The sequence below is a fragment of the Rhododendron vialii genome, chromosome 12a (genome assembly GCF_030253575.1).
Source record: "Rhododendron vialii isolate Sample 1 chromosome 12a, ASM3025357v1".
NCBI lineage: Eukaryota > Viridiplantae > Streptophyta > Magnoliopsida > Ericales > Ericaceae > Rhododendron > Rhododendron vialii.
Genome location: NC_080568.1, coordinates 33,922,699 through 33,945,156, shown reverse-complemented (window position 1 = coordinate 33,945,156; position 22,458 = coordinate 33,922,699).

Below are 22,458 nucleotides of genomic sequence, written 5' to 3'. Positions count from 1 at the left end.
GAGGCGACCAAAATTGGACAGTAGCTGATGAAATCTGTCAAAATGCAGACTGAACCATCGCGCGAGGGTTTGAGAATGTCGCGCGAGGGAGTGGATGATGCTCTGTCGCGCGATGGACTGAGACCATCGCGCGATGGTTGGGCCGTGCCAGGCCACCTTTATTTGATCATCTTAGATATTTAGACGTCCAAGCCTTGTCATCCACCTTTAACTGCTCAGAGTACTTCAAGAGGGGGGGGGGGGCAGTGCAGAGATGCCCTTACTTTGGAGAAGAAAACGCCACATGGCAGGGATGTTTGTACTGGGAAGGGGAAAAACCCTATGCATTCTGCCTATAAAGAGGCCAATATCCTGCAAATGAAAGGCATTTCTCCCACAGTTGGAAAGTCCCACGAGGAAGCAGAATGGCAAATAATCTCCCGGCCTTGATCAGCCCTTGGCTTACGGCCTTTGTCGCTGGAGATTGGCTGTCATTCCGGTTTCACGGGCTGGCCGCATTCCGTTTTCTTCGCAATGTGAGGGTCCGCCCAGAGTTTCTGAGGGCAGCCCTACAATTCTGGGACCCAGAGGTTCACGTATTCAGATTTGGGATTAACGAGCTGTGCCCAACCGTGGAGGAATTCCAAGCATACCTCCAAGGAGTTGCCTCGAGCGTGATTGTCGTGCCGCCTTATAGGAAGAGCATGCCAAAGTTATTACAGTCAAGTCTTGATATCACTAGAGGGGCGGCCGAAAGTTTGCTAACTGGAGGGCAAATCAACATCATGCGCCTAATGGAGTGGTATGGGCCAGAAGGGGACGTAGAGGATATAGCCGCGCAGGCTCGACGTCGATTTGCCCTGGCGATCGGCGTGCTGGCTGCTTATTTACTGGTATCTCCAAATGGGCAAGTCAACCCCATGTTGGTGAGCGTCGCCGCTCAAATGGGTGCTCGGAGAAATGTGGTACCACTGGTTCTGGCAGAGACACTCATAGGTTTGGATTTGGTTTCTTCAGGCCAAACAGACGTGTTCGGCGGTAGTCCGCTACTACTGCAGGTTAGCTTAATTCTCACTCAGCTCTCCTTTTTCCGGCTTTCACACGTTCTGTTTTTACCTCATCTCTCAGCTAAGGCTATATCGAAGCTCCTTACTTGTCTTTTCTCTCAAGCTTTATGTGACTTCTTACTTGTTTTTCCACTCATGCAGCTCTGGTTATCTGACAAATTGGGATTGCTCACAGCACCGGAAGCAAATTGGCCTCATCTGCCCGGCCGAATGCACCAGCGGGGTATGATCTATCCGGAAATGTCTGTGAATCAATGGTGCGCATTTATGAGAGAAATGCGGCCGAACGAGATCATATGGCGGCATGAAGCTTTAAACATTCCAGACATGGCGCTGAGTTCTGCAGGATTCGAGAGGGTAGTGATAGCTGGGCTGACCGCTTTCACATTCTACATCCCCGGACGTATCCTTCGTCAACTAGGAATGAGCCAAGGACTCCACCGAGCTGGGACCGAAGATTTCCAAGTCCCTGCTTTTACTGCCTAGAATCTGAGAGGGTATGAACACGACTGGGGCCTGCGGCAACTCGGAGGAGCTGACCCAGACTTCAGCACGGAACTTACGCACCGATATCAAACATGGCTAAGAAGGGAAATCACAAGCAGGCAAAACAACAATTGACCTCTGACGAATCCTGATGATCTAGAATAAACCGTGAGCCTGTTAAGGCCTCGAGCACTTTGTTCTGTTTTTATGCTTTAATCTTTTTAAGACTGCTCAGCCTGTGTAATAGAAGTTATAATTTGAATAAAAATGAAAGTTCGAGAGTTTTCCCCTTTTGATCCAAGTGTTGAACCGCCGTGTGACCCAAGTATCGCGCCAACCCCTGGTGATGGGAAACCGTGGATCAAGTTGATGGATTGTGACCGAATCTCACGGAGAGATTGCCTACGTATCCCTTTTCAGGGAATCAGGTCAGCACGTAGTTCAGGCCAAGGTTCACTCGAGTATTTTAACTCTCCTTTTGCGCTCTAAATTTTGCCTAGTGCTGCCACTTCGGGTTTTCAGCCTAGCGAGCTTTGATTGATGCCTATTTATTTTTGCCTAAACCGCCTTTTCAGGTTTTCGGTCTAGCAGGCTTGCTCTAATTTTTGCTTGGAACCGCCCACCCTTGTGGTTTTCGGCAACGAGCTTCTCTCAGGGATAGTATCGTTTGAGTTGATCCAGGTTAACCAGAGAGCTGAATTCGTTGCCGTCAAGATCAATGAGCTGAGCTGCTCCCCCAGAAAGGATGGTCTTGATGATGTAAGGTCCGGAACGCTTGGGTCGAAACTTGCCACGGGGGTCAAAAATCGGTGCCCGAATCTCTTTCGTAACCATGTCCCCTTCGACCAAGTCTCTAGACTTCACTTTTTTGTCGAACGCCCGGGCAATTCTCCGCTGATACCCCTGAACATGATACAGGGCCCGAAGCCTCCTTTCATCGAAAAGCATGAGTTCAACAAATCTCCCACTGAGCCATTCAGATTCCGAGAGTTTCGATTCTACCGTGATCCTCAAAGACGGCACCTCAAGCTCTATAGGGAGAACTGCTTCCATCCCGTAGACCAAGGAATAGGGGGTTGCCCCCGTTGATGTTCGAATCGATGTTCGGTAACCCCAAAGAGCTAAAGGCAGTTGCTCGTGCCAGTCCCTGGCGGACTCTGCAGACTTCTTGATGATTGTCTCGACATTTTTGTTGGCTGCTTCAACAGCGCCGTTTGTTTGGGGGCGATAGACCGTTGAGTGATGGACTTGGATCTTGAATTCTTCAAAGAGATCCAGGACCCTGCCTTTGAAATGACTCCCGTTGTCTGGTACGAACGCTTGCGGAACCCCATATCGGTAGATGATGTTTTTCCTGATGAAGTGAGCGACTTGAACCGCGGTTAGGGTCTTATAAGATTCGGCCTCCACCCATTTGGTAAAATAATCTATCGCCACGAGGATGAATCTATGGCCATTTGATGCAGACGGTCTAACCATGCCGATGACGTCGATACCCCATACAGAGAAAGGCCAAGGCGAAGCCATGCCAAATAGGTTAGAGGGTGGAACATGCATTAGATTAGCATGAATTTGGCATTTGTGACATCGCCGCACATAATCTATACACTGAGATTCCAAGGTAGACCAGAAATAACCCTGGCGCAAGATTTTCCTAGCCAGCATGACGCCGCTCATGTGAGGGCCACAGACCCCCTCGTGGATCTCTTCCATGATTCTAACAGCCTCGGCCCCGTTGACACAGAGCTTGTGCATTCCGCAATGAGACCTCCTATATAACTTTCCCCCACAAATGATGTACTGGGCGGCTATTCTTCGCAATGCAGTCTGATCCTTCTTGGAGGCCTCAGCCGGATAGGTGCCATTCTCAACGAAATTCCATATGTCATGGTACCATGGTAGGCCATCATCGACATCATCGATGGCGTTGACATATTGATAAGCGGGGCGGTCCCGTTGTTCAATTAAGACTGGGCGGAGTTTGACTCCGAAGGGTAGTTCGACCATGGAAGCCAAGGTTGCGAGGGCATCGGCAAACTGGTTCTTCAAACGGGTGATGTAGGTGAAAGTCACTTTGTTAAAGCGAGGAATTAGCCCCTCCAAATCCTGATGATAAGGTTTCAACCCCTCTTCACGCACCTTCCAGTCCCCATTGGCTTGAGATACAACGAGATTGGAGTCCCCGATGACTTCGAGTCGTTCAACGCCGAGCGTGAGTGCAGCCTCCATATCCACGATACAGGCCTCATATTCAGCTTGGTTGTTTGTAACATCGAAGTTAAGTTTGAATGCAAGCGGAATATGAGAACCATCGGGGGCGATTAGCAAGACCCCGATCCCGAATCCTTTCTGATTGGCTGCCCCATCGAAGTACAGAGTCCAGACGTCCTCGACAACTGTTAGCACCTCCTCATCTGGGAACACAAAATCCGCATCTTCCGGTCCATCCACAGGGTGATCAGCCAAAAACTCAGCGATGGCTCGTCCCTTTACCGACTTCCTCGTGACGTATTCGAGGTCAAATTCTGCCAGAAGGAGCAACCAGCGTGCTAACTTACCAGTGAGAGCCGGTTTCTCAAACAGATACTTGAGCAGATCCATCCGAGAAATCAATTTCACTGGGTAAGCCAGCATGTAGTGTCTCAACTTCTTAGAGGCCCAAACCAAAGCCCAACACGTTTTCTCCAAGGCGGTGTAGCGCTCTTCAGACCCAACCATTTTCTTACTCAAGTAATAAACGGCCTTCTCAACTCCCTGGTCACCCTCTTGAGCTAGCAAGCACCCCATGGATGTGGAACTCACAGATAAGTATAGAATCAAGGGCTTCCCGGGCACCGGTGGCATTAAGACAGGCGGGTTTTGCAGATAGTTCTGAATGGATATGAAGGCAGCCTGACATCTGTCCGACCATACGAACGGGGTGTCCTTCTTGAGTAGACGAAACATCGGCTCGCAAGTCAAGGTTAACTTGGCGATGAATCTGCTGATGAACTGAACCTTCCCCAAAAAGCTTCGCACTCCCTTTTCAGTTTCTGGTGGCTTCATTTCAAGCACCGCTTTGATCTTGGATGGATCGACCTCAATCCCACGCGAAGTGATCATGAAACCGAGCATCTTACCTGCGGTGACCCCAAAGGTGCATTTCTGCGGATTGAGACGCATGCGGAACTTCCGGAGCCTCTCGAAAAACTTCCTCAGTACAGGAACATGCCCTTCCCGAGTTTTTGACTTAGCAATCATGTCGTCTACGTAGACCTCAACCTCTTTGTGCATCATGTCGTGCAGAATGGTCGTAGCGGCTCTCTGGTAGGTGGGACCAGCATTTTTCAAACCAAACGGCATGACCAAGTAACAATAAGTCCCCCATTCGGTGATGAAAGTCGTTTTTTCACGGTCTTCTGGCGCCATAAGAATCTGGTTATATCCGGAGAAACCATCCACGAACGAAAGCAAGGCATGGCCCGCCGTATTATCAACCAGTACATCGATATGAGGCAGGGGAAAATCGTCCTTGGGGCTAGCCTTGTTCAAATCCCTGAAGTCCACGCACACTCGAATTTGCCCATTCTTTTTAGGAACTGGAACGATGTTGGCAACCCACGTAGGGTATTGAGAAACCATGAGAAAACCGGCGTCGATCTGCTTAGTGACCTCTTCCTTGATCCTCTGCACCCAGTCTGGCCTCATCCGCCTCAACTTCTGCTTCACAGGTTTGGCGTTTGGTAGTAAGGGGATTCGATGCTCCACTATTTCTGGGTCGATGCCGGGCATGTCTTGATGAGACCACGCGAAGATGTCACTGAATTCTGAGAGCAGCTCTTTGAAATCGTGGTGTTCCTCCGGAGATAAAGTGGAGCCCACCTGAACCATTCGGGGATCGTTCTCGTCTTTCAAGTTTATTAAGACTATTTCTTCTTTTAACGGCTGAGCATGCCTTTCGTCTTCCCTTTCGATGAGGGCACGGATTTCCTTGGGAATGTCCCCATCGAAATCTATCCCTTCATCGTCGGGGTCGACACAGTTTATATAAAGATCATTCAAGTAGTCAGAAGAGGATTCCTTCATTTCATAAGACCCTGCAGGGTCGCCAAGTACAAGGGAATCAAACTCAAAGTAAAAGCCATGACGTGGAGGGCCAAGAGGCACAAACTCCGACTCAGAGCTAGACTTAGACTCAGAGGACTCAACAGACTCAGTGTCAGACTCTGATACATCATCAATGCAAGTAAGGCGTGGTTTGAAAATGTAATTTTTAAGACTACCCTTTGCTTCTGTGATGAGGGAGAGGGGATCCTTGAGATCGTCGGAACCGAGCATGAACACCTCGGCCTCTTCAGCTTCCTTGGCCAAACCCACCTGGGAGAACTCATAAAATAGCTGCTCCAAGCTCCCTTGATCCAAAGACACCAGCCAATCAGTCCTTAGCTTAGGCTGGCTAAGCTTCCTTTTGAACTCCGCCCTTGCTGGCTCTTCATCACTAGAGGACCAAGTGTCATCAGCGAAAACCTCAAACCCAGGCAGCAAATCCCCAGTGACTGAATCGATAAAAGGCTCAGGCTGTCCGGTGTAGACGTCATTCCCCACTTCGCGCACAAAGTAGCTGTCGGATTCACCATAGAGAGATCGAGGTTTTCCCGTGCATTTCCTTCTTTTGGCATCCTTGGTAGAGGAAGAGTACCCCAGACCAAAGCGGCCCTCGCAGGAAGGAAAGGCAGGGAACTCCGGGATCCCTTGTTGGTGAATCCCAAGACCAAGACCAGGTAGATAGGACATCCTCCTCATGATGTCTAAAGCAACAGAGCTTATGATGAAGTCCCCATCCACGTTGATAGCCAAAACCGAACCAAAAGTGTCGAAAGAGAAACCCCCGAGATCAACGTCTTCCTCGCCGTGTGCAATCCCCAAAACAGGTGTGCCATCTTCCTTGAGCGGGCGAATGCCCGAATCCCCGCAAATAGTCAAAGTTCCAGTAGGCAGTCCCAACATAACCTTTTGGTGAAGAGTAGACGGTACAGCCATGATGTCAGATCGGTGAAGCCACGGCCTTCCCAGCAGAAGATTGAAGGTGGCGGGGATATCAACCACATGGAACTCAACATCCATCTCAAATCCCTCCGCATCAAGTTTGAGCATGAGAGTGCCCTCGACCACGCGACGAGTGCTGTCGTATGCCTTAACAGCCAGATTGGAAGGTGCAAAGTCTTTCTTGACTAGTCCCAAGCGGTAAGCCACTCTCAACGGGCAAACATTGATCGCCGATCCGTTGTCGATCAGAACAGTTGGAATCCAGAGTCCCTTACACTTAACAGTGATGTGCAAGGGGCGATTGTGATCAACCCCCTCAATCGGTAGATCCTTGTCGGTGAAGACCACAGTGTGCTTCGAAGTAGGCGGGAGAATTATGGATATCATAGCTTCAGGCGTGACATCAGGTTGAATCTCAAGGCGAGAAAGAGTATGGCAAAACTTCTGACGATGCTCGCGGGAGGAACAGATTAGCCCCCAGAGTGATATAGCAGCAGGAATCCGCTCCAGCTGCCTCTGAATCAAGTCATCATTCGGGGAGCTAGGAGGTGCCTCAAATGGTGCGGACCTTGAGAACGCAGAAGGTTCGTTCTTTTTGTTAGAAGGATTGGACGAGCTCCCAGCCTGAAGATTGGAAGGCTGAAAAATTCGTCCACTCCTCGTAACATTGAGAACGTTCTCTAAAGAGGGTATCGCCTGAAGGTCTTGACGGTCATTCCAAAGATCAGCAGGGACTTCCCCCAATTTGCGTTTTCCCTTGTCAGAAGGCAGTGGGGCTACAGGTGCTTCCATGCCTAGATCGAGGTCTTGAGCTAAATCATTCCACAGCAGCGACTCCCAGAAATCCGGCTCCTTAACAGCTACAGCCTCCCCAACAGGCTCCGTGTTAGCAATAAACGGGACGTCCCAGAGTCCCCCATCGGCAAGAGAGCGGTTGACAGTCCAAACCTCGGACCCAACTTGGATATTAACCACATCATCAACATCCCAGAGATCTGCTGGCGGAACAAGGTCCGTCACCATAATGTTGTGATCTTCCTCGGCCGGATAAGGCGGTGCGGGGCGCGAGAGCTCCTCGCTAACGATGTAGAATGTAGGATCGTACTCAGTGTTGGTTACAGAGCCCACCAGCCTGTCAAGAGTAGAGGGGAGAAAGCATTCCCCCAAGACACGAGTTTCCTCCTGAACGAAACCCTCTTCTATGAATTGAATCTCGTGATCGGGCAAAGCATATCCCTGAGGAGGATTAAGATCGAACTCTAATGGAAACTGCCACGCGGGCTCGGGATCCCAATAGTACTCCTCCTCAGGCAGAACGGGCTCGGGCTGTTGAAAAAGCATGTTCAAAGAGAATCCATCCAAAGGGTCAAGCATGCCTGCCTCATAATTAGCCATCCAGGCGTCATACCAAGCATGGTTAAATGGGACATATTCGGGGTTCTGGGGGAAACCGTCTAACTCTAGCTCCGTCCACTCATTGATTATGGGGGCTGCATAATCATCATTATCGGCGATAGCCCATCCTACTGCTTGCATATCGACCTGCTGTTCCGGTAGAAAAGGGACGGCAGACCTAAAGCGGCTTATCAGATTCGGAGAGGAGTTTGGATCCGTCACATCAAAGTACGGGCTGTCCAAGGAAGAAGCAGAGTTGAGCTGCACGGCAGGAATGGACTGGTGAAACAGCTCGCTGATGGAGGCGTTGAACACAAACGCCCCATTCCGCAAGCGTGCGAGAGGCACATTGGGATTGGACGACTGTCCTTCTTCAAGATGGATGTAGGCAATCTCGGCTTCTGGCTGAGAAGGGATAGGCACGACCGGCCTAGGTTGGTTTGTTGAGGTTATATGGTCAGTGGGGTTGAATATAGTGGAGCTAGGGTTGATATAAGTGGAGCTGATGGATATTTGGTTGATGCGGGGAGCAGCATTGTGCTTCGGCAGGGAGTTGGAAAGGATGTTTGGTTTTTGGGTTGGTGGGGGTGGAGGTGGAGCATGGAGAGTTCCTTCATCTATGAGATCCTGGATCGCATGTCGGAGGCGGAAACAGGAGTCCGTAAGATGTCCAACCCCTTGGTGGTAGGCACAATAAAGGTTAGCTTTGAAGTTGGGTGAAGGGTTCTTAGGCAAAGGAGTCGGGTCAAGGGGCTTCAGATGCCCTGACTGGATTAACTTTTCCATAACAGATGACAGTGGAGCTTCAAAAGCGGAGAAACTGCGGGACTGACCGCGGGGCCGGTTATTTTGTGGGGTTTGCACCTGGTTAATCTCAGCGACGCGATTGGTTGTATTGGAAGAGGAAGCGTTAGTGCCGCTAGTTGCTGTGTTGGAAGATGTCCCACTGCCAAACAACGCATTGGTGTTTCCTGAGTAAACCCGAGGCTTTGGTTTCGAAGGGTTAGAAGACTCCCCTCTTGACAGAATCCCGCTTTGTAGCGCATCCTCGATGGCCAACCCAGATTCGAAGAAAGTATCAAAGTTCGAGGAGGCTTGGACAAGAACCAAATGCCTAGCATAATCAGGCTGAAGATTGCGAGAGATGATTCAGAGCTGATCTCTCTCACTCGGGCGATCGGTCATCTGAGCAGCCTTTGTCCTCCATCTTTTGACAAAATCCGCGAAGGATTCCTTAGCTTCCATTTTCGTGGACTCAAGCTCTCGGGTTGTCATTTTGAGCTGGGAGTTGTAACTATACTGCGAAATAAATGCAGCACCGATATCCTCCCACGTCCTCCTTTTAGCGATGTCGAGCGACAAAAACCAGTGAAAAGCAGGTCCTGAGAGAGTCTGAGGGAACAGCTGGGACATGGCCTCGGGTTCAACAGCCAAGAGCTTCATGGCGGCATGGTAGCCATAGAGATGAGTCTTCGGATCGCCACTTCCATCAAACTTGGCGAGATCCGGCATTTTGAACTTGTCGGGGAGCCTAGCATTGGGATACAAGCAGAGACGATCTAAATCAATTCCTCCGGCGCTGATCTTTTCAGACTTGGACACAGATTCCTCCAACTTGACGATCTTTGCCATGAGAGCAGTCATGTTAGGATCCAGAACGGGTCTTGCCACAGCGAGATTCAGATTCGCAGCCTCCGGGTGAGCCTCTCTCGAGTTGGGCTGAATTATGATACTCCCCGCATGGTTAGGGTCTTCAACAAAGATTGGTTCCGCATGGTCGTCCTCATCGACCTCGCCTCCCACTTCTGCAGCTGGTGGAAGACGAGTGTTGATAAGGTCATTGAGCCTGGTGAGGTTCGCGTCAGTCTGAGCACCCCTTTGCTGCATGGTGGCGATGCTGTTCTGGATGTTCATGAGCATGGTTTCGAGACTCAGTGGTTGCGGATGATCTGCCATGATGGAGGTCCCAGATGAACTTGACGAGGACGGGGAGGTTGGCGATGCCGGAGATTCAATTTCCTGGAGAACTGACGGTGATCCTGATCGTAAAGCGGCCAAAAGAGAACCCGGAGAGTCTTCCGTTGTGACTGACGGAGCTTGCAACCTGACTAGCCTTTGAACGGAATTCTGATGCAGACGTTCCCAAGTGGGTTTGGCTTTCTGCCTCGATACTTTCCTTGGCGGCGCAATGGTTCAGAATTCTGCTTTGCTTCGCTTTGCTGTAAGAAAAGGTTCGATAAGGGCCCTGCAGCAACCTTACTCTAAGCAAGAGACTTTAAAGTGATAATGCAGCCATCGTCGTCAGTGTCGCCCTTAGACTCTAAGACTACAGACGGGTCTATCTCATGATGTTCGGACGCTGCCAAAATCCTCGGATTTCTTTTCGAGAGTGTATCCTCGTTTGGGTCGAATAATACTAAGAGATGTCAAAAATAGCCTAAGCCTCTGACCTTTCCGTTCTTGAAGTTTCAACTTTGAACTTGGAATAACTCGGGGTGAATGACGTGACACCTTAACCGGGGCGGCGTAGGCAACACAGTGCCATAGCCTGAGCGGTGTACGTGCTGTGCACGATAACCAGGGTGGTGTGAGCATCACGGCATTCTATTCGTCGTTCCTTGTTTTCTGTTTGAGACTTCAATCGGGAATGGCCAAGGACTTAGAAAATTTCGATTTCCCAAAGTCTTGTTGATCCTAGGACTTTTGAAAATCTGACGACATGCACCGCGAAGATGCATGACTCTTCATCGGACTTAGCAGCGTCCTAATAAACATAAGACAGACTCGAAAGAGAGACAACCTAGAAGCCGCCCTAAACATGCCCCTACGCGAAACGGTATGTATGTACAGTGCATGCGATAGGGAAAGCAGTAACACGTAGACAGTATATGGGGGTTAGATGCAAGTAGATCTTACCCTGCAGGTACCTGTCCTAGTTTGGAGAGTTCTAGTGCTTTATATATGCAAAGGCTGGTTTTGGCTTGTAACGGGTTCCTCGGACTAAAGCCAAGATATACCTCCCGCTGCCCGCGTAATCGCAGAGCAACAGTCGAACGGTAGAATGACTCATCATCGTCGAAGGTTGTTGGTCATTCGGGGTCCCCGAGCTCCGGTAAACCGTGCCGGATTGCCAAAACGATCCAACGGGGCTTGTCCCACATCGATGCAAATGAGAATGCTAAAGAAATCGATTAATCGAATAGAATCGCAAATTCGCAAATGCCCTTTCAAATTTGGCTCACTTTATTTAATCAATGCTTAGAAGAAACTACACGAGAGAACAATCGGAAAAGTCCCAGATTGGATTGGCCGGACTCGAGGTCCCGTTAAACCACCATTCCAACCTTCGGCATCGCGAAGCTCACCGTTTTGACAAACTTTTGTGGGATTGTTCCTCAAGTGTATTGAAATCTAAACATAGACCAATATTGGTTCCATCCCCAGCAGAGTCGCCACTGTGGGCAGCGTGCCCTTGGAATTTCCGGATTCCAATAAAATGCGAGGGCCCAGATCGAGGGAGCGCGAGCGGGGAAGCAAGCGCTCGCAAAATATAGAGTCGCCACTTGGGTTTTGAAGGTCCGACACCCAAGGAACCGTATTTCGAAGCACTTGCCGCGCTGTTTGATTTGAAAAAGTTAAGGGACCAGTCCGTCATAACCATATCTGGGTTCGGGAGCCAGGTTACGAGAGGGGAAGGGTTTTATGGCACCCCTCTCGCCCAATCCGGAGATCGGTCTCTATTTAGGCATTTGCGAAAATGTTTGTTTGCGATTCTGTTTCATTAATCAATTTTTAGCCAATTAGGGCGGGGGAACAGTTAATCGGGGATTAAAACTGTAACAGTTTGCAGGATGTGATAAGATATGGCATGGATTAGTAAGATGACAAGTAATAAATGGAACGAAGTTCAAAACATCGATCATACATCAAGACAGCGCCGTGTATGATTTTGGGCACGAAGGAACAGCCAGCTTGCATGCGTGAGTTCATCCGCATGCAAGCGAACCATCGCGCGACATTCCCATACACTCGCGCGAGCATTCATGTTTCACCAATGGTTTGAATTTCATTCCCTTCTGGGCTCTGGAAGGACCAGTGCTCACCCAGGTGCAAACCAAGCAGTTTATGGGTACTTGAAAATAAACAATATTACAGCCAACAGATAGAAATATTATGAAAATGCAACCCCTAAACAGTGGGGGTGTCTAAACGAAGGCCAAGGCCAAGCTGCTCATGCAAGGGCACTCCCTGGGAGAGAGAGAACCATCGCGCGACAGTATGAGACAGCCGCGCGATTGTTCTGACTGGACTTCCAGGAATTGCTTTGCATACATGGGGCTCTGAGACATGTTCAGGAGCATCCCAAAAGCATTCCAAACCAAGAGGTGTTATAAACTAAGCCTAACAATGATTTTCAATATGCAAAATAGCAAAGCAGTGAGCTAAATCTCCTTTAAAGACTTTTAACAGACTATAAGCACAATAATAAACTTAAAGACCAAGGTCCCTTCCCCACGTGGTCCATTCTCACGCAGACAGAATCGTCGCGCGAGCATCCGGGACCATCGCGCGAGGGTTTCCCTGCTAGTGGCTCTTGAAACTCTGCCAGCTTTAGGGCCAGAACTGGTATCAATTACCAGCCTTGACCCTGCCAGCCCCCCTCAGGGGTTCGAACAGTGAGCAGAAAGATATTATACCTTTGCTTTGAGTGCCTTGGAAATGGCTTGAATGATGAGATGGTGAGATTTGGAGGGTGATTATGTGGGAGTGAGTAGTGTGAGAGATATTTGTGCTTGAGCTTTTCTTCTTCTTTCTTGGGGAGAGCTTTTTTTGTAACCCTTTGCAAGGATGCATGGGGGGGGGGGGGTATTTATAGGAGAAGGGGGTTAGTGGATGGCTAACCAAGCCCTTGTAACCAGCCAACAATGCTGGTTACAAATGCTTGGTGGAGGAGTGGGTGGCAAAGGTGATGGGAGAATGGGGGGTGAGGTGGTGCAAGGAGAGACCCCCCAGAACGCTGTTCAGCCGAGAAAACGGGGTCACATGGGTCTGTAGCCCCCTGACCAACACGCAATCTGTGTGAAAATGACAGGTGTTGACCATCGCGCGATGAAGTGAGACCATCGCGCGAGGGTTCAGCCAACCCCGCGAGGGTCAATGGTCAAAGCTTTGACTTTGACCACCACCTGGCAAATGAACCATCGCGCGAGGGTTCCAATACGTCGCGCGACGTTCAAACCCAAGGTTTAGGTTCTGATTTAAGGTTTTAATGCTAAGGATGGGTCCCTCACATGCCAAACTCAAGCCATTCCAAGTTCTCGGGACTGTTTCGACCTGACTCATCATCGGGGAATCAAGAAACCGAAGAACAAAGTAAAACGATCGGGAAGTCAGATTGGGGTGTCTACAGTTACTAGGGAACTTTTATAGTAAAATAATCAAAAAGTACTTTAAAGCAATTATAAAAGTCTATTTTTTTAAAGATAATAGTACATTGTTCAAATCTTTCATTCAATCTTTTTAATATAAAGAATTGGGTTTCTATTATCCAATAGATAATAGTTCCCCTACCCTTTATCGTCCAGAGGATAAAGAATAAAACCAAAACAATAAAAGAAAATAATTAAATAATTTCTAGTCTAGGGTTTGAAAAGGTTCAAAAGGTTCAAGATGGGCAAAATGGTCCATCTATGGTTAGGGAAAAGTAACTAGATGACTTCCTAGTTTGGTTTCTCCAACAAGCCGGTTAGAAGCTAACTAGACTTGCTAAGTAGGGCTTAAAAGTCAAAAAACGATCCTTGAGGGGCTAAAGTGTAATTAGGGTTTATAGTCGAGAAATATGATGATAAGGTGTTCAATTGCTTGAAGACAAATCGCTAGAAATTAATAAGAAAACCATCGAGCAATTAAGAAATTTCGAATAACAACGAGATTTTTTATTGAATGAAAAATCGAAGTTGTTACAGTTAGGGTCACCAAAGGTAACACCATGAGCTACAAAAAGCTCAATAGAATAATCCATACCTGCTAATCCTTAATTTACAAACAATAGGTCATAAATTAACGATTTCCACATAGAACATGCATATTTGACAGAACAGTTAACAATGACACATCCACATTCACTTATCCAAGCTAACGTTGGAGTCCATGATTTTTTGAGTTTCTCCTACGCGACATTTCGTAGACCATGTCACTGATTTCATCTTTTATTTACCAGGTCAACATTTTCAAAATCGTTTTTAACACACCCAACCTCAGTTCCGCCGTTCCGGTCTCCCGAGTATCCCACAATGGTTCTGCCGGTCCAGGTTCCCATTTTGGATTTTCGAAAATCATTAAAACAATCGTGTTGGTTCTTCTTCACGGATAAACAAATCACAATCCATCCCTTGGTTCCGCTGTTCCGGGTTCTCGAGTATCCTCACAATGATTCCGTCGATCCGGGTTCTCATTGGGTTTTTCGAAATCATTTTCACACACACACACCACACAATGTGCTGCCAAGCCCGGTCCCATTGTGGTTTCAAATCTTATCTTGCCTTTAACACACCCTAGATGTCATGTTTTAACCTTCTCGATTTCGGTGTCTCATTTTCATGCATCGACTTTACGGTAGGACCTTTCACATTCGTAATCATAAATCGTTCATTGTAATCTTGAAACTAAACTAGTAAGATCATCCAACTCTATATTACTAATCATGTTCAAATTCCTACTTAAAGCATAACGCCACATGTACGAACGTCTTTGGAGTAAAGATCACTTATGCTTTATAACAAAACAAGTAATACAAGCAATTCATGTATACATGCTCATAGCCATCCTAAAGATCAAAATACGAATACTTCTATCAAAAGATAGAGTCTTATCTTTCGAAAGCCATTCTTTCTTCCTTTGTGGAAAGTTCAAAACAACATATTTTTATTAAAGTATAAGTCAATTATTCTATCATGCTCATACTTCCATTAGCAAAAATAAGTTGGTTAACTATCATGCATTCCAAGCTTTATAGGTGATAAATAACTTTATAAACTTAGAGAAAACGGTTAAGGATGTTCTACATTATACTTAGAATTAGAGAGTAAAGACATTCTACCGTTCTTCTTAGCGGTAGTGCGGCTACGGAAAATGAGTTGACGATCGGGCAGAGTGACTTCCTATGGTAAGCTTCCGGTAGCTTCGAAAGAGAAAGGTTTCTTTCGAAACTAAAACTACTTAACTTTTCGGATGGAAAAGGTGGTCGAGTGACGGTTTGGTGGCGGTCTTGATTGAGTTTCTTGAAGAACTTCAAGAGTAACTCAAGAACAATAAAGAACAAAGCAAGAACAAAGTAAGAATACAAGATTTCTAGAGAGAGAAATTGAAGGCTTGAAGGTGTGAGTTGAATGGCATGAGGGGGGTCCTATTTATAACAAAAATTTGGGCTTCTCTCTCTCCCCCCCCCCCATGCCGAAATTTCTCTCTCTCTCTCTCTCTCTCTCTCTCTCTCCAATGGATTTGCTCCATTGTGTAGTCAAATCACGTCACAAAGCATGCCATGCCTTGTCATCCAATTTTAGGTTCAAAATCTAGGTTATCATAAGGGGTTTTATGGCTTGTCTTGTCCTAAGAATGCTTGCTTGTAAGAAAGAGCAAAATGATGGGGCTAGATTAAGCTTAGGAAGACTAGAAATGGGTTGTAAAGTTGTACTTAGGCTTGAGTGTGAGATTGGCTAAAAGAGGTGACTTGATTGAGTGACCAAACACAAGCACACACACACACACACACACTCCCTCTCTCTCTCTCACAGCCTCCCCCATCTCTCTCTCTCTCTCTCTCTCTCTCTCTCTCTCGTCTTTTTCTCTCTTTCTCTCTCTAGTTCAATGAATATATACACATATATATAAGTATACTAGTGTACTAAGTAGTCCTATTAGGTCTATGGAAGATGAGATGATGAGTGGTAAGACTTTCAATGACAAGAACATTGTCCAATGGTTAACACTTTTCCTATAAAGTGTATATATGTACATATAGACATATATAAGCATGCTTATAATAGGCTATGAGGTGTATATACCTATATATAAGTACATATATGTACTTAGAGAATCTAGAAAAGTGATTTTGGTGGGTAATTTAGGTTTAGGGCTATTAGTCTTAGGGTTGCATACATGGCAAGACTAAGTTTGCTTCTTTTGGAAGCAAAATGATGGCTTTCTATGGTCCATGATTTGTCTTGTCAAAACACATATTCATTGGCAATCTAATGTCCATTTTCCAATGAATAAAAATTTTCCTAACAATTATTGACCAATGAGTAAAGAGGTAATGATGATAGGTATGGCCTTGAAATGACTAGTCATGGTCATAATGATTACCTCTAATGGCCTAATGGTTCAATTAGGGTTAGAAGAGTTCATAAGGCTCAGAGATGGTCAAAAAGGTCCATCTTGAATTAGGAAATTATAACTAGATGAATTGGTAGTTCGGTTCCTCCAACTAATAGGTTGAAAACTAATTCTACTTGCCAAGTAGAATTTCTAGTCAAAAAATATAATTTTAAAGGGCTTAAATCTAATTATGACGGATTATAGAAATTAAAAAGAAATTTTAAAAGCAATACCAAGTAATTAAAAGGAAATTCCAATATATAACAAAAATTTTATTTATTGAAATTCCAAGTCGTTACAGAATAAGTTGTTGATAAATGTCAAGTGGTTTCCGGTAGTGCATAAGTTGGTGATGGGTTTGTGAGTAGAGTTATTGTAGCAAAAAAAAAAATTTGTTAACAACTTTTTTGTTAGTGGAAACAAAATGATAAAATGCTGAAATTTTTTTTTAGTAGAAAAGAAATGATAAAATGCTGAAACTTTTTTTTAGTGAAACCGAAATGGTAAAATACATTAAATCTTTTGTGATTTTTGTTAGGGGAAACACCCCTAAGGATGAGTTCTTTCTTTTCTTTTCTTTTTTATAAAGTGCAAGACTTTTATAGCTCAAACGAAGGATTACACAGTGAGACGGCAACATCAATCCCCATACAACACCAACAAAATTGAATAAGCAACACTATACATCAAAAGCCTAATCACAAACGCCCTAAGAGCATCCACATTGTAATAAGCAAATTGGTATGGATAAGCAAACTTAACAACAATGCTAAAAAAACAGCTCACATTGTAACAAGCAAAGTTACAAGTCTTTTAGCAAATAACCAGCCCCCTCTCTCTCTCTCCATATCTCTTTTTTTTTTTTTTTCCAAAAATCAAGCTTTCTTGGAAGATCAAAGTCTAGTTTCTAGGCTTGCATGGCTAAGTTTAGTCATTTGGATTTGATCTTGGAAGATTTGTGTAAGAAAAGATAGTTTGTACAAGTTTAAAATTGGAAAATGTACAAAATAGGACAATGGAGGTTAGATTTTACTTGGAAGAGTATACAACCATGGATTTGAAAAGATGTAAGAAGATCATGGTGATCAAGTCAAAGTACAATCCAAAGCTCTCCTCTTTCTCTTCCTTTCTCTCTCCCTCTCTCTCGGCCTCTCTGTCCTCTCTCTCTCGGCCTCTCTCTCCTCCCTCTCTCTCTCCCTTGCACTAGTATATACACACACACATATATATATTACAATGTACAAGAAAATAATAAACAATAGGTACTTTTGGTACTTGAGTCAAGGAAACTTAAAGGCTAAGATTTTCCTATTAAACTAGTTAATAAGCACATGTGTACTAAATCAATTCTTTAGTCATCCAAGTACATATAATATATATACATAGGTACTTATGTAATCTAAGGAGATCATCCTCCATTAAATTAATCCAATTGGGTACAAAAAAAACCCCAATATAAAATAATATTAGTGTACTTAGGAAATCTTAGGTTTTAAATCCAATATGTACATACATAATATAATATAGGTACAACCTCACATGGGGATTTAGAAAAATGACTAGTTTATTATATCCTAGTACTTAGTTGAAAGATTAACCCTATTACCCAATGAATAATAAATCTCCTAGTATTTATTAACCAATGGTCAAAAGTAATAAGAAAATTTTATATTAAAATAACCAAAATATCCTTTAAAACAATTATATAATCTATTTTTTATATAGATATTAGTACTTAACTAAATCTTTCAATGAATACCTTTAATATAAAGAATATGGTTTCTATTATCCAATGGATAAAAGTTCTCCTAACTTCTATCGTCCAATGGATAAAGAAGAAAACCAAATAAATAAATAATTTTTTAGTCTAGGGTTGAAAAGGTTCACAAGGTTCAAAAATGGCAAAAAGGTCCATCCATAGTAACTAGGTGACTTCCTAGCTCGGTTCCTCCAAGTAATTGGTTAGAAACTAACTAGACTTTGCAAGTAGGGCTTAAAGTCAAGAAATGAACTTTGAAGGGCTAAAGTGTAATTATGACAAACTACAAAGAAATAAAGGATAATTAAGCAATCCAGGCAATTTTAAATAATAACTCGAATATAAAATAAAAATTTTTATTTATTAAAATTCAGAGTTATTACACTCTAAGAGTCTGGTAAAGAGCCCCCAATGACATTAGTGGGTTTTTTATCTTTGTATTACTTGTGAGAGGTATATCGGTGGATGATGTCAATTGAGCTAAGAGCTGAATGACTAAGTTATTTCCTGGATGTAAAGCATTAGACAGTCGCCTGCCTTTATTTTATTTTTTTTGTTTTGATTGATAGCAGGTGCAAATTGCAACACTACTTTTGTTAGAGCATCCTTATTGTAATAAGCAAATGAGTGTGGATAAGCAAACTTAACAATAATGCTCAAAAAATACCTTAAATTGTAATAAACAAAGTTACAAGTCTTTTAGCAAAATAACCAAATTCCATCCATTTCATAATCAAACTTAACAATTTTACCAATAACCAAAACTTAATAACCAAACTCAATACCAAACTCAAAACTCAATAACTTAAAAACACCCCACATTGAAATCGTCTCATTGTGACGAATAATTTGGTATGGTCGGGCGCGTGATTGGAACCTGTTTACGATTGGACAAATGTGCATTGTGTATTGTGAGGATTTTTTTGGTTAGGGATGCAAAAATAACCAAATGTAGAGATAGAGGTTGTTAAGTTTGATTATGAATTAAATGGATAATCAAATACTGACGTGGTACATTTTGGTTATTGGTTTTGATTATTACCATTGCGGATACTCTTAGTGGCTACCTAACATTCAACGACTTTATGTCGGATTGCAAATGCTACAAGATGCTCTTGAGGCATAAGTTTGAGGCACTTTAAATGCTTTAATTAAATTTTTTATATCCATTCCAACATCTATTAATAATGACATTGGAAATATAAACTACTCTATTAAAAGAAGTCAAACAATATTTTGAATGACAAAAATGACCGTGTGACTCTTCTCATTCTTCACTCTTTGAGATGAGAAAAAACAAGTTTTGGAGGGAAATTTTAGTTCAACATATGCCTTTTCATATGGAAGTTCTTCGGAAGGACTTAATTGGCGCTAGTTTTCTTTCTATAAGAGCAGGTACTTGCCACTCGGAGCAATCTTTAGTTCCTTTGAGTCTCTGACCTTCTGTTTCAAACCAAAATAAAATTACCGTGTTCTCAAGCTCAAGTTATTACAAACCGTGTTCTCAAGCTCGTTACATTTCTTTTTCTAAGGACATACAAAGGTATGAACTTTTTTTCTTAGGTTCGTTTTCATATCTTGTTTTTTTCTTTTTGGAATCCTTTCATTTGTCGGCACATATTAAGTGTTTCTTTGCAAGGATTGCTATGTATAAAATTCCTTCTCATTATTTGCCAGCACGTTGGTGCCGTCTAGCATTGCAAGTTGAGGATTGTTTCCAAGTTTCGGGAGAGGAATTATTGCTAGATGAAAATGTTGATATGCTCAACGAAGTTGGTTGTCCTCCGATTTCGAAAACGAAAGGTCGTCCGAAAAGAAAACGAATGAAGGTGGAAGGGAAGGAGGAAAACAAACAAAGACTTGTAGATTATGCAAGGGTATCAGACACAATTTAATTTTACTACGTGTCTAGTGAAGGACATCACTGGTTCACGGAAGGAGAAGAAAGCCACTTCTATTGACATAGGATTGAATCTTATATTTTGTATGAAGTATTAGAAATTGGAGTTTTGGTCAATTTTTATTTTTGTAATCTCGCCCAAGTTTTGTACGGTTGTTATACAACTATAATTTTTTTTCCTCTCTTTTAGACGTTAAAATTTGAAACTTCTAAATTTTTATTTAATTATTTGTGGTAGAATTATCCAATTGTTAATTTCCCATATTATAAAGATATTCTAATGTTAGTTTTTTTTTCCGATCATTGTTTCGATGTGGTTGACCCAACTGAGCATCTTTCTCATATCACCAAATCGAAAAGCATTTCCCTCCCCTTGTAGCCGACCCACAAAAAAGAATTCTTTTGTTCGTAATCATATTATTTGCACCGAAAACCTTTCACCTACCTAATTTTTAAAAGAAAATAAGGGTAGTATTGTCATTAAAAAGATACTATTACAAATATTTATAGGTAGTTTAGAAAATAGTGGTGAAAAATAATATTTTGTGAGTATCCATAAACACAACTCATAGATTAAATATATTTATTACACCTAAAACATTTAAAGAACCATAAACTAGTCCCAAACTTATGCTCTTGGGACACCTTAGCGGGACTGATTTATAAATAGGGAGAATTACGCAAGTTGCTCACTGATTAGTAATTAGGACTCATTCATCAATGTCTGATTTCCATAAATGATTTCCACTTTCTTACGTTTCCTTTAACCATATTTATTTCACCAAGAAAACCACTCTTCCCCATATGAATATTTCAACTGATTTGGTCCCATACGATATTTTTTAACAAAATGATCATTCTTAAACCCTAGCCACCCACATAACCCTGAACCAGTATGCTTGCAACTTTCCCACCTCCGCACTTCCCCATTCTCCTTCAAACCCCCACCAAGCCGGGTTGAGGGATCCGGTAGTGCTTTACTGCACTGCAGGCTTGTAGTGCCATGGAAGTACTCCGTTTTAGCACCCATTTGTTTTTTTGAAAAGGCACCCATTTGTTCATGTAAGCTAAACAGTTAATCTAGGAAAAATGATGAGGCTAGGAACAAACATAAACCTACACTCTAAATAGAGAAATATTACACTTGTCGATCTCTGATTATAAATATATAGTGGGTGTGGCTTAAAAAAAAAAAAAAGTATAAGCAAGATTCGAATAACATATTTTCTTTTTATTTTTGTGCATAGTATGAGTACAACACTTGTTATATAAAATGAATTGTTATGAGTAAGGAAAAAAAATTGTGATTTCAAATAACTTTTAATTTAAAAAAATCCTTTTATGGGTCTTCATAAAAAATCAGCTAAATCGGATATCGGTTATGACTTTTTTAGAGTTTGTAGGATAAAACTTAGTAATTCCCTCTACGAATTCAAAAATAAACCCTTGCCAATATCTGATTTAGCTGATTTTTTTACAAGAACCCATAAAAAATTCTTTTTAAAAAAATAAGCGGTTCAGATTATTTTTGTGAGATCCGAAACGAGCCCCACAAAAGTCATTTGTGCAAGATTTGTGTGAATAGCACTACGTTTTTCTACAGCCTTAACATTTTCCCTTGGTTGGCTTCTTTGGTACCTGAACAATTGCTAAACGGTGTAGTCCCATGGCACTACAAGCCTGTAGTGCATTAAAGCACTACAGGCTCCCCCAACTCGGTGAGAATCATCGTCGTATATCTCCGAAAAAATCCTCAAACTCCCAATCCATTCCAGGCCCCGAAAACGGAGTGGGGTACAACTGAATCGGATGATATAATTGCCATTCCCATTCCTAGCTCAATCTATTCGGCGAGGCCACGGCACATGTGATTTCAGAAAAAATTTAGCTTGATGAACGAGCACTCCAAGCTTGGAACTAATTCAAAAAAGGGTAAATTTTCATAGTCGTCCTTCTAGTTTTACGGTTGTCTCAATTTCATCCCTCTAGTTTCAATTGTCTCAATTTCGTCACTGTAGTTTGTTTTACGTTCCAAATTGATAAAATCGTTAATACCGTTAATGAAACTAACGGAAAAAATATGATTAAAAAATTTAGTGCTCCAATTTTCAATCCGGTTGAACAAATGCGAAGATCTTATTTTTTTGATCATTTTATCCTAGATGGTCGTTATGAATTTTTGGTTCTAAGGCCTTTCAACAAGCACCCGAAGACTCCTTATTTAGTTTTAGGGCTCTCTTAGGGTGCTCATTGGAAGGCTTTAGAGCCAAAAATCCATTATGACCATTTAAGATAAAATGATCAGAAAAATAAGATCTTCGCACCGGTTCAACCGGATTGAAAATTGGAGCACTTAATTTTTTAATCATATTTTTTTCGTTAGTTTCATTAACCGTGTTAACGATTTTATCAATTTGGAACGTAAAACAAACTACAGGGACGAAATTGAGACAATTGAAATTAGATGGACG